Below are 15775 nucleotides of genomic sequence, written 5' to 3'. Positions count from 1 at the left end.
AGCTTCTAGCTTCTTGTAAGTTGCCCTGATTGTTGACTCATCCCATTTAGCCATTGATTGCATAGAGCCATATTTGGCACCCACCAACTCTTCGTTCATTCTAGTAAGTTCAACTGCTTTTAAGACATCAGGTTTTCTTCCTGCAGCCCAGTTGGGAAAAGTGGGCTTAATTGCTAGATTGAGCTTTAACATCTCAATTCTAGCTATTTCTTCCAGAAGGGCCTCAACAGGGCATCCAGTGAATAGAGCTCTTGAAGCTCTGTAGGGCTTGTTTTTCATGATGAAATCTAGATAGTTTTCCCTAATTTCCTTTTTGAGGCTAGGGTTGCTAACTGGTCCTTGTGAAGCTCTCTGACTGACATTTTTGGCAAAATCTTCAAGTCTATTCACTTTGGTGAATTCTGCAGACAAGATTTGCCATGTCTCCTTATCACTCTTACCTTTGCTTTTATAAGCTGCAATATTTTCAGCCTGTTTGAGTGTCACACCCCGATATTTCCACGTATTATCGGTGGGCCTGGTGGGGAGTATCGTGACGTATTTGATATCATCATAGTCAAACAACACAAATTTAAATGCACAGCGGAAGCAAAAAGATAGATTTATTTCAACTGAATAAATTGTAATATTAAGTATCACAAAATAGTTGAAACAGATCCACAGACGGATCAAATAAAAAGGAAATTGTTCAACAGACTTTAAAGGCATCTAAAGCTTGCGAGACTTGAGTGATGATGTGTAACACCTCGAAAAATTTCGTCCAATAATGTCTTGACACGTGTCATAAGGTTCCGTTATGTGAAAACATACTTTAGAGGGACTAAAAGTGACAAACAGTGAAAACTATGGAACGTAAGGGTCCAAAGTGTCAACAATGGATAAGTAGGCTCTATGATAACCCCACATAATGTTTATAACCTTAAACGGATGGTTCATGGATCATACGACGCGGAAATTGCACAAAAGTGAAGTATTGTAAACTATAGGGGCCAAAAGTGTCAACATGTTTAATTTATACCTCTGAGTGAACTTTTGGCAGACCCGAAGCTTTGTATAGCTAAAATATACTCACTAGAATATGTGGTAAAAATTTCATGAAGTTTCGTCAACGTATGAGAAAGTTATGGCCAAAACCGTACTTAAGGGACTAGAAGCGTCAACGTCGAATTTCAGGGCTTTTCGGTTGAGCGCAAAGTTATCCGAGGGCATTACCATGTTGGTAAAAGTCCTAAGGTCCTTAAAAACCAAGTTTGGGGGTTTACGAGTCGAGAAAAATAGCCGAAACATCGCGTACAAGTTCAGGGGTCAAAGCTGCCAATGTATGAAAGTTGTTTGGCTGAAACAAGGGTCAGGCGACCCGCCTGGGAAAGCCCAAGCGGGCCGCGTGGGACTGCCAGCGACCAGAAATTCGGTTTTGGGTCGAATTGAGTCCGAATTTGAGTGGAATCCAGCTGGTTTCGCCTCCAATTGCACCAATTAAGAGCCATGCATGGCTACTACTACAGGAACCTCGAAATTATGGGTTTAAATCAGATTATTGATCATTTCTTGATCATTTTTCATAGTAACAAGTGCTCTCTCTATCAAGAACCTTCAAGGCAAGACTTCTGGAGCTAAACTGATCATCAAGGCCGACTTCTAGTGTCCACTAAACATCTTTAGGACTCTTGTAAGCCTTCAATTCGTTCTTTAATCCGTTTTTGCTTTGATTATTAGTAAAAGTCAAACTGGGTGTTCATAACCTTTGACTTTCTGATTAAACGGATTTCTTTCAGTAATTTCTCGAATTGAAACTTGTTATAGATTGGTATTTATGTGGGAAACAAACCCTCTAAAGGGTACTAACTGATTCCCACTACATGCATGCTTAATGTCGAGTCAAACCTGTTTCTAAAAAGTCAACAGAAGCGATTTTTGTGAAAAATGACATGATTAATGATATAGATGACATGCAACCTGATTGATCATTAAAAATAACTTGTAACACATATAAGAATGTGTTTTAATCATCATCAACTCGACATTCTATAGTATAGACACGAATCGGAACCGAAAGTCTTGTAAAACGATTATTTCGTAGACTATCGATTCGGATTCGTACATGCATGTTCAAGATCTGTATTGGAAAGTATTTTTGACTATTTTTATTTTAGTTAAACTTTCTGGAATTTTCTTTGATTGAGTCTATGCTTAGCCTATTCGAATGCATGTTTCCGGTTTATACATAAAGTTGACTATTTTGCCCTTTTTGAGTTAAAACGGGATTTTTGGAAAAGTAAAAGGATAGAAATCTTTATTTTTATTATATAAACTTGCACCGAAAGTTTCGGATCAGTTGGTGGTCCAGATTGTGAGTTATGGCCATTAGCGTAAAACTATATTATAAATTTACATAAACGGTCCTTTTCGCGTAGAACCCGTTTCTGGCCACATTTTGACACGAAACTTTTTACCAACTGATGTATTATAATATTCTGGGAATTTTGATGATTTTTAATTAATTTTTGGCTGAACGGATCCTAGGTCGCCTAGTCATTTCGGCTTATGTCGGTTTTGACCGTTTTAGCCATAAAATGAGTTTTACACCTCCTTTTGACCCGAAACCTTTTTCCACTGATTTTATATGATGAATAAATTATTTTAAGTATTCTGGAAATATAAAAATCTCAGATTTACTGCGAAAACCCGAAAACGCCCTTAAATCGTATTTTTAGCGTTTTAACGCATAGTAAGCGTTATACTTATTTTTAAACCTACAAGACTTATACCTACTGATGTAAATTACATATTTTCATATAATAACAGTAAGTATAATATTTTGAACTCAGGTTTCCAGTTTTGGCATTTTTAGCCCTTGTGAATTTACTAAAATACCCCTACGGTGCATAGTTTGGTTTTAAATGATATATTTGGTATATGGGTCATACCCTACTGATATAATATGTTATATTAAGTATATTTGCTGTATGATCCAGACCCGAAACTCAGATTTCAAATTTTATCCTTTTATTATATTTTAAATGACCAAAATGCCCTTCTAAGGCATAAATTGAGTTTAAAATTATCCCGGGCAATATAGAACATAACTTACTGATATAATATCATATTTTAAGCATATTATCTCAGGGAACTTGCATTTGAATCATTTGTCTACCCGTATCGCCCTTTTCGCGTTCGGTTCGGTTTACGTAACTAGTTTGCGTAAATTGACCAAAACGGGTCAAACGATATCGTTTTTACCTCAAAATCCAGAATGTATTTAGTATACCCATATTATACAAGTATTCAAACTTGTCGGGTCTAAATCACATTCTATCCGGTCTTTCGCTTAATCGTGCGTAAACCGTATCACTCCTAAAACTAACCGGTCAAAGCTTAGGCTTAAATAAAAGACCCGTTAGGAATCTAATAGGTTAATTATAAACCTTTGTTCCAGATTAGGAAGCCCGGTAAAAGCTATCAACACTTATCGTTTGTGACTTATACTTGCTCAGGTAAATACATTTTGACTTATTTTCCCTATACGGGCTTGGGGTACGGTATTTAAATTACCGCTTGATCGGGCGCACAAGTCCTGCTCCTTATAGGTGTTCAGTCTTGAATAGCTTGTGCGACTTCGTTTAAACAGTTTTGTCTTACTTAAAAGGCTTTGGGGGGTTGTTGACCGTGTCCCGGATATCCTTGGCATTTTCTTACGAGATGGCCACGACCAGAGCACGGGGTGTAGGCGTACACCCGTCGTGTATAACTCTTTAATGTGGTGTGTCAATTAAATCTCTAGCCCGGACAGTAGATCCCGGGCCACCAGAGATATAAGTGCATGTAATTCGTTCACAAGTTCATATTTTATGATTATCCCAAGTTAATAAAAATATTTATGCCTGGTGCATTTAAATAAATTTTCAATCATTTTCAAAATGAGTCAGTCGATTTGTATTTACCAGTGTAAACTGACGTATTTTTCCCAAAAGATTAAGTGCAGGTACTATACGGAAATAGGCTGGCTGTTTCCTAGAGAGCGTCCACAATAGTCTCGCAAACTCGGACGACATTTATCTGTTGAACTGTTTATTTCTATTTTATTTGATCCGCCTGTGGATCCATTTCAACTACTGTGATATTTATTATTACACTTTATTTAAAAGTTGAAATGTTTCTATTCTGCTTCCGCTGTGCATTATTATATTGTGTTGATTGTCTATGACGATGCCAACTACGTCACTGTACCCCACACCGGGCCCACCGGTGACACGTGGAATTGGGGGTGTGACATGATGCCTGGAGTAGCCAGCCTATTTTGTCTAGTATCTGCACTTAGCCTTTTTGGGAAAATACGTCAGTTTACACTGGTAAATACAACTTAACTGACTCATTTTGAAAAGAGTTTCAAAATTAATATGAATGCACTTAGGCAAAATATCTTTTATAACTTGGGACAATTATTTAAAAATAATCTTGTATACAGTTTTACTTATTTGTCGTCCATTAGGGCCGGTTTGTAGGGCCGGACTAGATTAACTGACACGCCACAGGTATAATACCCACAAGGTTGATTCCTTTAAGTGGACTACCAGTTTTTACATATGCAACTGTCAAGTGTACGCCTACACTCCATGCTTAGGTCGTGGCCATTTCTTTGAATGATGCCAAGGATATCCCGGACATGGTCATTTAACCCCCAAAGGCCATACACCAAATAATACATATTAACGGGTCATGTAAATACATAAATCACAATCCGATTTAAATGACTACACACCCGACCAAGCGGTACTTTTATAGTACCGTATCCCAAGCCCGTATAAGGAAATTAAGTTAAGAGTATTTACCAGTATAAACTGACGTATTTTCCCAAAAAGGCTAAGTGCAGGTACTAGACGAAATAGGCTGGCTACTCCAGGCATCATTACTCAAGTCTCGCAAGCTTTAGATGCCTTTAAAGTCTGTTGAACAATTTCATTTTTATTTGATCCGCCTGTGGATCTGTTTCAACTATTTTGTGATACTTAATATCACAATTTACTCAGTTGAAATAAATCTATCTTTTTGCTTCCGTTGTGCATTTAAATTTGTGTTGTTTGACTATGATGATATCAACTACGTCACGATACTCTCCACCGGGCCCACCGGTAATACGTGGAAATATCGGGGTGTGACAGGTTAGTATCAGAGCCAACACTGAGTGAATTAAACACTAGCCTTTTGTGTTTAATCTCAGTTACACAATTGCACATTCCTTGATTCTCGAGTCTAGACAAAGAACATAGGACTAATCTTAATTTGTTTATTTTATCCTTTATTTGTTTCCTTTGTTATTTTTCTGATTAGCCCCTGCATGGGCGAGTCATTTCAGTTAGAAGTCCCGTTTAGGGCAACCATGTACTTGTTTAAATTGTAATGGAACGGTTAGATTCTAAATAACGTTCCTATTATAAGATCTACCATTATAATAAAATGGCAAATATCTAAAAAGGACAAGACCTAGCCATATGTCACCTTAAGACAGGGCCAATATGGTAGTTCCACAATTAGATTCAGATCCTTGTTAACATCTCAATTTAGGATTGTTCTGCGTTAAATATTAAAAAGAATCTTAAAGGTAAAACCTAGCCTAAATGTCGTTGCAGACATAGCCAAGATGGTAAAACCTATTCAAAAGACTCAAATCCTTGTTAAACATCTGAAAGCATACTAACATGCTTGACAAATGTGATTCAATAAAATCACATAAGTCATTCTTAAATTGGGTTATTCTAAATTTTCTTATTTATATAATCATCCCTTAAGGATGAAGTGCCCACGGGCTATAATTGACGTCCTCTGGGACTAAAGACAGTCTACAACTCCCTGTCAAGAAAAGGTAATGAACTATGATTCAAACCTTAATGGCTCGATTCCATAAAATCTGGGCTTATAAATTAAACTTGTCTACGTGACTAGGCCTTTTGTGCTATTATTAACTTATAATTTAGGGTTATGATAAAGATCCTGAATAATTATATACTTAACAAATTAACTAAAATGGGTATTAAAAACCATGGTTAATAAATCGTCTAAAACGATAAAACTGTATAAGCTTCTGTATAAACCTTGTCCTTGTTTGATTTTATGTAGCAATTAAAGCTACATGGCTAGGTCGGAGGAAGTAAACAGTCATCCGGTAGAAAATCATGAAAATACTAAGATACATGTGACCGGAGCAGAACTGTAAGCATTAATAGATAATGTTGTTGCAAAAGCTATGGAGCGACAGTATAATGAATTTAGTGGGGCACATAGTAGAACATCATCTGTACCCCACTCTAAGTCTGTCCCTAAAACTCAATCAGAAGCTCACAGCAAGCCACCCTCTAAGAAAGATGAACCCAAGAAAGAGGATGTTCAACATTCCTCAAACCAACACAGTGTTCCATCTAAGAGGATAGTGTTTGATGATGGACCACGTACCAAGTCCTGTACCTATAAGTACTTTGTTTCCTGCAAACCCCAGGATTTCACTGGGGAGAAAGGGGCAATTGATTGTATGACTTGGTTAGATGAAATGGACACAGTTTTTGATATCAGCGGTTGTGCTGAAAGGGATATAGTGAAGTATGTATCCCAATCGTTCAAGGGAGAGGCATTAGCATGGTGGAAGATCCCACTCTACAATTTGTCATGGGATCAGTTCGTTGCTCTCATTAAAGAGAATTATTGCCCGCAACATGAGGTTGAAAGGATTGAGTCTGATTTCCTGTCGTTAGTTATGAAAAACTTAGATTGCCAAGCCTATCTTACAAGCTTCAACACCATGTCTAGATTGGTTCCTTACCTTGTGACACCAGAACCCAAAAGGATTGCTTGCTTCATTGGGGGTTTAGCCCCAGAAATCAAAGCCAGTGTTAAGGCTTCAAGACCTGCTACTTTTAGATCAGCAGCAGATCTATCTCTGTCTCTTACCTTAGATGCGGTCAGGTCGGGATTTCTGAAGAAGGTAAGAGAAAGCGTGAGGATGATAACTCACGAGGGTCGGAGAAGAAGCACAAGGGAAACACTGATTCTAAAAAGTTTGGGTCTGGAAAGAATAGTCAACGAACAGAGGAGAAGCCAAAGTGCACGACTTGCCAAAAACGCCACTTTGGAAAATGCAGGCTTGAGTCCAAATCTCAGACTGGACCGGCTGCATGTGGGTTATGCAAGTCTAAAGAACACAAGATTGTTGATTGCAAGAAGATTAAAGATGCCACATGCTACAATTGCATGAAAAAAGGGCACATTAAGACCAACTGCCCTAAATACGCCAAGAAGCCTGAAGAGGCCAAGAAGACCAATGCAAGGGTCTTCTGGATGGATGCAAAGGAAGCTGTTCAAGACGACAATGTGATCACAGGTACCTTCCTCATAAATGATGTATACACAAGAGTACTTTTTGATTCAGGAGCTGATAAGTCATTTGTAGATGATAAGTTTTGTAAGTTGCTGAATTTACCTGTTAAAACCCTAAGTGTGAAGTATGAGGTTGAATTAGCCGATGGAACCATAGAAACAGCCTCAACTATGTTAGATGGATGTGTTATATCCATTAGGAACCACTCCTTCCCGTTGTCCTTACTTCCCTTTAAGTTAGTCGGTTTTGATATAGTTATAGGCATGGACTGGTTATCGCATAACCAAGCCCAGATCGTCTGCAATAAGAAGCAAGTGGTGATCAAGACTCCGTCTGGTGAGCCACTTACCATTCAGGGAGATACCCAGTATGGACTGTCTGAGCAAGTGTCTATGCTCAAGGCATCTAGATGTTTGAAGAAGGGTTGTGTCATTTATATGGCACAGGTGACTATTGATGAGCAGAAGCCCAAGATTGAAGATATTCCCGTCATTTCTGAATACCCTGAAGTTTTTCCTAAAGAACTACCTGGTTTGCCACCAGATAGGTGATGTAGGGTAAAATACACATATTTGTCCCGTGTAAAGTGTATAATTATTGTGTAGGTTTTATTTATTTTTATTTAGTTTTAGTGTTATATTACATTATTTTGTGTTTTGGCAGGTCCTGGTGTAAATGGAGCGAAAATGAGTAATATGGAAATGACCAGTCAGTTGGACAGAATAGAATGCCAATGCCCGAAGGAAAATTGCCGCTATCTTCCTTGAGTGGACCGAGACCACCATCTCTATTTTACAATTTGATGGGCTAAATTAATTAAGTTCTGAGTTGTGCTATAAGTGACTTTGAAATTAATATATGTTGCATAAATTAACTGGGCATGTGCAAGAAGATGAGAATTACAAAAAAAAAATTAGTGGCAGCCCATTAACCCAAGGAATCACAACATGAATTAAAACTTAACATTAATGGCCGCAGCCATATATCAATTCGATGGATTTTAGTGAAGGTTATAAATTAAAGGGCCCATATGCACGTGAAGCTTTGGATTGGGCCCAATAGGGAGTCGCACGGATTGGAGAACACGGAAGGAAGGGGGGCGGCACATTAATTGAAAGAGGCTGCCATATTCAATAAAGGGGGTGACTTGGACGAAAAGAAAAAAAGGAGACATATAGATATATATATATATATATCATTCTAATCGAACAGAGGCTGGACATCACCTGGGGAATAATTCGAACGGCACATCAGAAGGCACGAAGGTGAGATATACGAAGACAGAAGGGGACGCACGATCACAGAAGGAACGAAGAATCGAAGATAATCAGGGACGAAATTTAAAGCTGGTTTTGTGGGAATCATCGGCATCAAGCGGGGAGCTTGGAGAGCAAGGGATTAACGGGTTTTGCTACTCAGTTTCTCTTATTTTCTAGTTTCTTTGTTTTCATTCGATGAATTCTTGTTCTAAACTTTGTTTGATTATTTTTGAGACCATGTTTCTTGGCTAAATTTAATTAACAACCTAGGCTAACGACAATAGTTAAATAAAGTTTGGTTCTTTATTCGATTTTTGGCGTGGTTGTGGATTTTTCTTGTATTGTAAAAGCTTCGGGAATTTAACTTGGTGCATATGCGTTCTTGTGATTGTTTGATTATTGTTTATTGCTTCGTTCGATTCTTGGTGACGGTCTTTATCACGGAATAGGGTCGGGCTAGGGTTTTAGGTTTTGGTGAGTGTCTATATTACATAATAAATCTCTAATCTTTTAGGGTGAAAATCACGTGAAGTAACCTTAGAAGTAATAATCGGTAATTAAATAAAATCAAGTGTTCTGCTAGACTCGTCGCTGAAAGGCTCGAGGATATTAATAGGTCTCGGTTTGGTTATAAGGACTTAACATTCCATTGTCTATTAAGCCAAGATTAAAACCCATTGTCGCTTTAGACGTTCGCGCTGAAAGGTAGAGCGTCTTACATAAGCACTTTCAAGAAACTAGAGGACGGAAAAGAAATCTAGAAAACCGGTGAGCGTAACAGCCTAGGTAGTGCCATAAGAATCGCCTTGAGAGTGTTTGAGGGGCTTAGTGGTGTCTTAATAGGTTTAGTATCCAAAGATCCCGGTTCCACACCACAAAATCATCGAATAGAGATCCATTCTGAGTTTAGCTTGCGTCTAGCCTAGGTAGTCTTCATCTCCACTGGTCAAAGTCTTCGTTCGAGTTCGTGTTAGTTATTTAGCTAATCTAGTTCGTTATTTGCATTCTTAGGATTTTTAGAAAACCCCCCATCGAATAAACAATTAGTTAAAGTCCGTGTCAGTCTAGGTCTAGATAGAGTCGTTAGCGTAATTTAGTAGAGTCTCTTGGGTTCGATACTCGGACTTCCTTAGGCTATACTGCATCGATCGGTACACTTGCCGGTCGTGTGGTTTAGGGTTTAGAGAGTCTTAGTTTTATAAATTTAAAACTTAGAGAGTCTAGTTTAGGGTTTAATTTAGTTAATTTAGTTAAACCACTTTTAGCACATCAATAGGCAAGTAGAATTCAGAATTGACATCATCCCTGGAGCAGCACCTGTTGCAAGAGCGCCTTATAGGTTGGCACCAACAGAGATGAAGGAATTGAGGACGCAACTAGATGATTTGCTAGCTAAAGGTTTCATTAGACCTAGTTCGTCTCCATGGGGAGCTCCAATCTTGTTTGTCAAAAAGAAGGATGGATCAATGCGTCTATGCATTGATTACCGTGAACTTAATAAGGTCACTATCAAGAATATGTATCCTTTGCCCAGGATCGACAATCTGTTCGATCAGTTACAAGGGGCAAGCTACTTTTCTAAGATTGATTTGAGGTCAGGCTATCATCAACTGAAGGTCAAAGATGAAGATGTACACAAGACTGCGTTTAGGACTCGCTATGGTCATTACGAGTTCCTAGTGATGCCTTTTGGGCTCACTAACGCACCTGCCGCATTCATGGATCTCATGAACCGCGTTTGCAAGCCTTACTTGGATAAATTTGTCATCGTCTTCATCGATGACATCCTCATTTACTCGAAAGGTCAAGCTGACCACGAGAAGCATCTCCGTTGCATTCTGAAACTGTTTAATCAAGAAAAGCTCTATGCCAAATTTTCAAAGTGTGAATTTTGGCTTCGTGAAGTCCAATTCCTTGGACATGTTGTTAGTGAGCGTGGTATCCAAGTAGATCCCGCTAAGGTTGAAGCTATTATGAACTGGCAAAAGCCAAAGACGCCTACGGAGATTCGCAGTTTTCTAGGACTGGCAGGATACTACAGGTGATTTATCGAAAACTTCTCAAGAATTGCAGCACCCCTGACTCTTCTCACCCACAAGAATAGCAAGTTTGATTGGGGGCCTAAGCAGCAGGAATCTTTCGATATTCTGAAGCAGAAGTTGAGCAACGCTCCAGTATTGACGTTGCCTGATGGAATTGATGAGTTTGTAGTATATTGTGATGCATCACACACCGGGATGGGATGTGTGCTTATGAAGAAAGGAAAAGTTATTGCCTATGCTTCACGTCAGTTAAAAGTGCACGAGAAGAATTACACACCCATGACTTGGAGCTGGGTGCTGTTGTATTCGCACTACAGCTGTGGAGGCATTATTTGTATGGAACTAAGTGTGATCTATTCTGATCACAAAAGCCTTCAACACTTGTTTAATCAGAAGGATTTAAACATGAGGCAGCGACGATGGATGGAAACTTTGAATGATTATGATTGTGAGATAAGATACCATCCTGGCAAGGCGAATGTAGTCGTCGATGCCTTAAGTTGAAAAGAAAGAGTGAAGCCTATAAGAATCAATGCCAAGAGCATTGAGATAAAGAATAGTTTGAATGAAAGGTTGTTAGCTGTGCAGAAGGAAGCTGTTTTGGAAGCTAACTATCCTGATGAAAAGCTAGGAGTAACTGAAGAGCAGTTATCCTATGGCTAGGATGGAATCCTAAGATTAAATGGACGAATATGGGTTCCAGTTTATGGAGGACTTCGGGATGTCATCCTCCAAGAAGCCCACAGTTCTAAATATTCCGTTCATCCTGGAGCTGATAAGATGTACCAGGATCAAAAGCCGCCAGGTTTGCTACAACAACCTGAAATCCCCACCTGGAAGTGGGAAATGGTGACAATGGATTTTATCACCAAGTTGCCAAATACAAAGAAAGGAAATGATACTATCTAGGTAATAGTTGATAGACTGACTAAGTCAGCACATTTCCTACCCATTAAGGAGACTTAAAGCTCCGACATGTTAGCCCAATTGTACGTAGATAAGATTGTATCTCTACATGGCGTACCAGTGTCTATTATCTCTGACAGAGACACCAGATACACATCACATTTTTGGAAAAGTTTCCAACACTCTGTGGGCACGCGCTTGAATTTTAGTACGGCTTACCATCCTCAGACGGATGGGCAGAGTGAGCGTACCATTCAAACTTTGGAAGACATGCTTCGTGCATGTGTGATTGACCTAGGTGGTAGTTGGGATAACCACCTGCCATTAATCGAGTTCTCCTATAACAACAGCTACCATACAAGCATTCAGGCTGCGCCTTTTGAGGCATTATATGGTAGGAAATGCAGAACGCCTATTTGTTGGGCAGAAGTAGGGGAAGCTCAATTATCAGGACCTGACATAGTCTTTGAAATGACGGACAAGATTGTCCAGATTCGTGACCGCCTGAAAGCTGCCAGGGATAGGCAGAAAAGTTATGCTGATAAAAGGCGAAAACCTCTAAAGTTTGAGGTTGGTGATAAAGTCTTGCTTAAAGTATCACCTTGGAAGGGGGTGATGCAATTTGGTAAGAAAGGTAAGTTAAGCTCGAGGTATATAGGTCCATTCGAGATCATCGAATGTGTTGGATCAGCGGCTTATAAGTTAAACTTACCTGAAGAGCTCAGTGGTATTCATAATGTATTCCACATCTGCAATCTGAAGAAATGTCTAGCTGATGAATCGCTAGTCATACCACATACAGATGTGCACATAGATGAGAGCTTGAAATTTATGGAAAAACCTTTGTCGATCGAGGATCGACAGGTTAAGAAGCTTCGAAGGAAGCATGTGTCTATTGTCAAGGTTAAATGGGATGCCTGCAGAGGTCCCGAGTACACGTGGGAGGTATAGTCCACAATGAAAGAAAAGTACCCTCATTTATTTCAGTAAATCTCGAGGTTGAGATTTCTTTTAAGGGGGTGAGGATGTAACACCTCGAAAATTCATGTCCAATATTATATCGACACGTGTCACGGACTTAAAACGTGTAAAGGATTGATTTAGAGGGACTAAAGTTGACAAAAAGGAATCTATGTGTGTAAAAGGATTCAAAGTGTCAACAATGAATAAATATATCTTTCACTAACCCTACATGATGTTTATACCCTTAAACGAATAAATCATGGATAATACGAAGCTAATTGTGAAAGAAAGTGAGAGATTACAAACTACATGGGTTAAATGTGTCAACATGTTTAAAGTATACCTCTAAGTGACCTTTTAGCAAACCCCGAAGCTTTGTAATGATTAATTATGCTCACTAGAATGCGTGATAAAAATTTCACAAGGTTTCGATTAAGTATGAGAAAGTTATGACAATATTCGTATACGAGGGGTTAAAAGCGTCAATGTTGAAATTTAAGACTTTTCGGTGATCGTATGAATAATCGGGGACTTAACAAAGTTGGTTTATGACTTGGGGTCCTTAAAAGTCAAGTTTGGGGGTTAAAAGTGCAAGAAACCATATTAAAATCAAGTTTGGAAGGACCAGGGGCCAAAATTGCAATATTTGAAACTTGCTGACCGGAGAGCCACCTTGACACGGGCCGCGTAAGGCCAGGCCCAATCCTTACGCGGGCCGCCTGAGTCCCCCAGCATCAGAAAAACTTGGCAGCTGCCTGTACAACCGGTTTAACCGACTTTAAAGCCTTGTTTTCGATTCTATGGGCTTGTTTGATGGTTTATAAGGGCCTAGGGACACTTGCGATGATCAGGAAACATTCATAGGCTTTGTTGGAATGATCTTGGAGCTCTAAGAAACCTATATAAGGGCCATGAGTTCATTTGTTCAAGTGCTCATTCACTTGCAACAATTCAAGCACTCAATTCTGGAGGTAGCTGACTTGGGAGAAGATTAAGAAGTGTAGAAAAGATAGCAAGGACCTTAAGTAAGAGTTCTAATCCTTGTTTAGTTCTTTTAATTAGCTTTTAAACCAAAAAGTCAAACTGTCGTAATTAAGATTTGACTTCGTCATTAATCTTAATTTGTCCAGTCAAATTTCAAATTGAAAGTATCTATGAGTTGGTAATTATGTGGGCAATAAACCCTTAAAAGCGCACCCTCTGATTCCCCCTCTATCTAGGTCAATTGTCGGGTCAAACTTGATTATAAAAAGTCGACAGGAAGCATATTTTCAAATTAATGCATAATTAGCAATGTAGAAGCTATGCAACCTGTTTTATCACTCATATAACTTGGTAATTAATGTAAGAACATGTCTAAACATGTTCAACCCGACAATTTTCAGTTTAAGCTCGGATTGAGACCGAAAGTCGCATACTTTGACTTCTGCTTTGACTTTCAGTTCTGACCCGTTTGAGCATAGTTTAGGAATGCCTTAGAGCTTTATTAGGACCAAGTTACCTATAAGTATAACCCTCTGAGATTATACAACTTGGTTCATTAGTTATCCGATTCATATGCATATTTCCATTAAATGCTTAAATGTTGACTATTATGCCCTTTTCACCTTAAAATGTGATTTTTGAAAAAGTGGAAGAATAGAAACCTTCACTACTAATTTATAAACTTGTCCCTAAAATTTGACATCAGTTTGAGGTCTAGATTAGGAGTTATGCTCATTAGCGTAAATAAGAAGCTTTTTGTTAATTAAACGGCATAATTAGCATATAGCCTATCTAAACCCAATTTTTGATATCAAACTTTTTACCTACTAATATAAAATAATATTTTGGGATTTTTGGAGATTTTTATTTATTTTTAGGCTGAGCATAACATAGAGTCCTAAGCTTGATTCAGTTATTGCCGGTTTTGCCCTTTTGGGCTATAAAATGAGTTTTACAAATCCTTTTGATACCAAACCTTTTCTACTGATCTAATATGATAAATAAAATATTTTGAGCCTTCTGGAATAATAAAAATATCAGCTTTCCTTTGAAAACCCGGAAATGGCTCCAAATCGCCTTTTTAAGCGTTTTTAACGCATAGTATGTATCAAAACTATTTTAAACATATAAGGTTTGATTCCTACTGATATGTTTAGTAAATATTTATATTCTAACAGTAAGCAAATGTTTTAAACTCAGATTTCCGGTTTTAACCTTTTAAGCTTATGTGAAATTACCAAAATGCCCCTACGGTGCATAGTTTGGTTATAATTGATAAATTTCACATATGTATGATACCCTACTGTTATAACTTATTAAATTAAGTATTTTTTACTGATTATATCAGACCTGTAACTCAGGTTAATATTTAAACTCTTTTATAACCCTTAAAATGACCAAAATGCCCTTACGGGGCATAGTTTGAGTTTGAATTCATTTTGGGCATAATAGAAGATATCTTACTGATGTCACAACATATTTAAGGCATATTAACTTAGGAAACTTGTATATAACTCATTTGGTTACTCGTTACGCACTTTTCGCGTTCGGATCGGCTTATGTAACTAGCTTGCATGTATTAGCCGAAACGGGCCAAACCATATCATTTTTGTCTCAAAATCCAGAATGTATTTAAGTTACCCATATTAAACAAGCATACAAGCTTGTCGGGTCAAAACCACATTCTAAACCGGTCTTCGCTTTATCATGCGTTTGAACCGTATCTTCCTTTTGAAAACTAACCGGTCTAAGTCTAAGCTTAATTAAAGACCCGTTAGGATTCTAATAGGTTATTAAAAAAAAACTTTCGTTCCAGATTAGGAGCCCAGTAAAAGCTACGTGTACTTGCTGTATTTGGTTTATACTTTGCTCAGGTAAATACTCTTAACTTATTTTCCTTATACGGGCTTGGGATACGGTACTATAAAAGTACCGCTTGGTCGGGTGTGTAGTCATTTAAATCGGATTGTGATTAATGTATTTACATGACCCGTTTAATATGTATTATTTGGTGTATGGCCTTTGGGGGTTAAATGACCATGTCCCGGATATCCTTGGCATCATTCAAAGAAATGGCCACGACCTAAGCACGGGGTGTAGGCGTACACCTGACAGTTGCATATGTAAAAACTGGTAGTCCACTTAAAGGAATCAACCTTGTGGGTATTATACATGTGGCGTGTCAGTTAATCTAGTCCGGCCCTACAAACCGACCCTAATGGACGACAAATAAGTAAAACTGTATACAAGATTAT

The sequence above is a fragment of the Helianthus annuus genome, chromosome 4 (assembly GCF_002127325.2).
Source record: "Helianthus annuus cultivar XRQ/B chromosome 4, HanXRQr2.0-SUNRISE, whole genome shotgun sequence".
Taxonomy (NCBI): domain Eukaryota; kingdom Viridiplantae; phylum Streptophyta; class Magnoliopsida; order Asterales; family Asteraceae; genus Helianthus; species Helianthus annuus.
The sequence above is the reverse complement of the archived record's forward strand: the minus strand, read 5'-3'. Positions refer to the sequence as shown.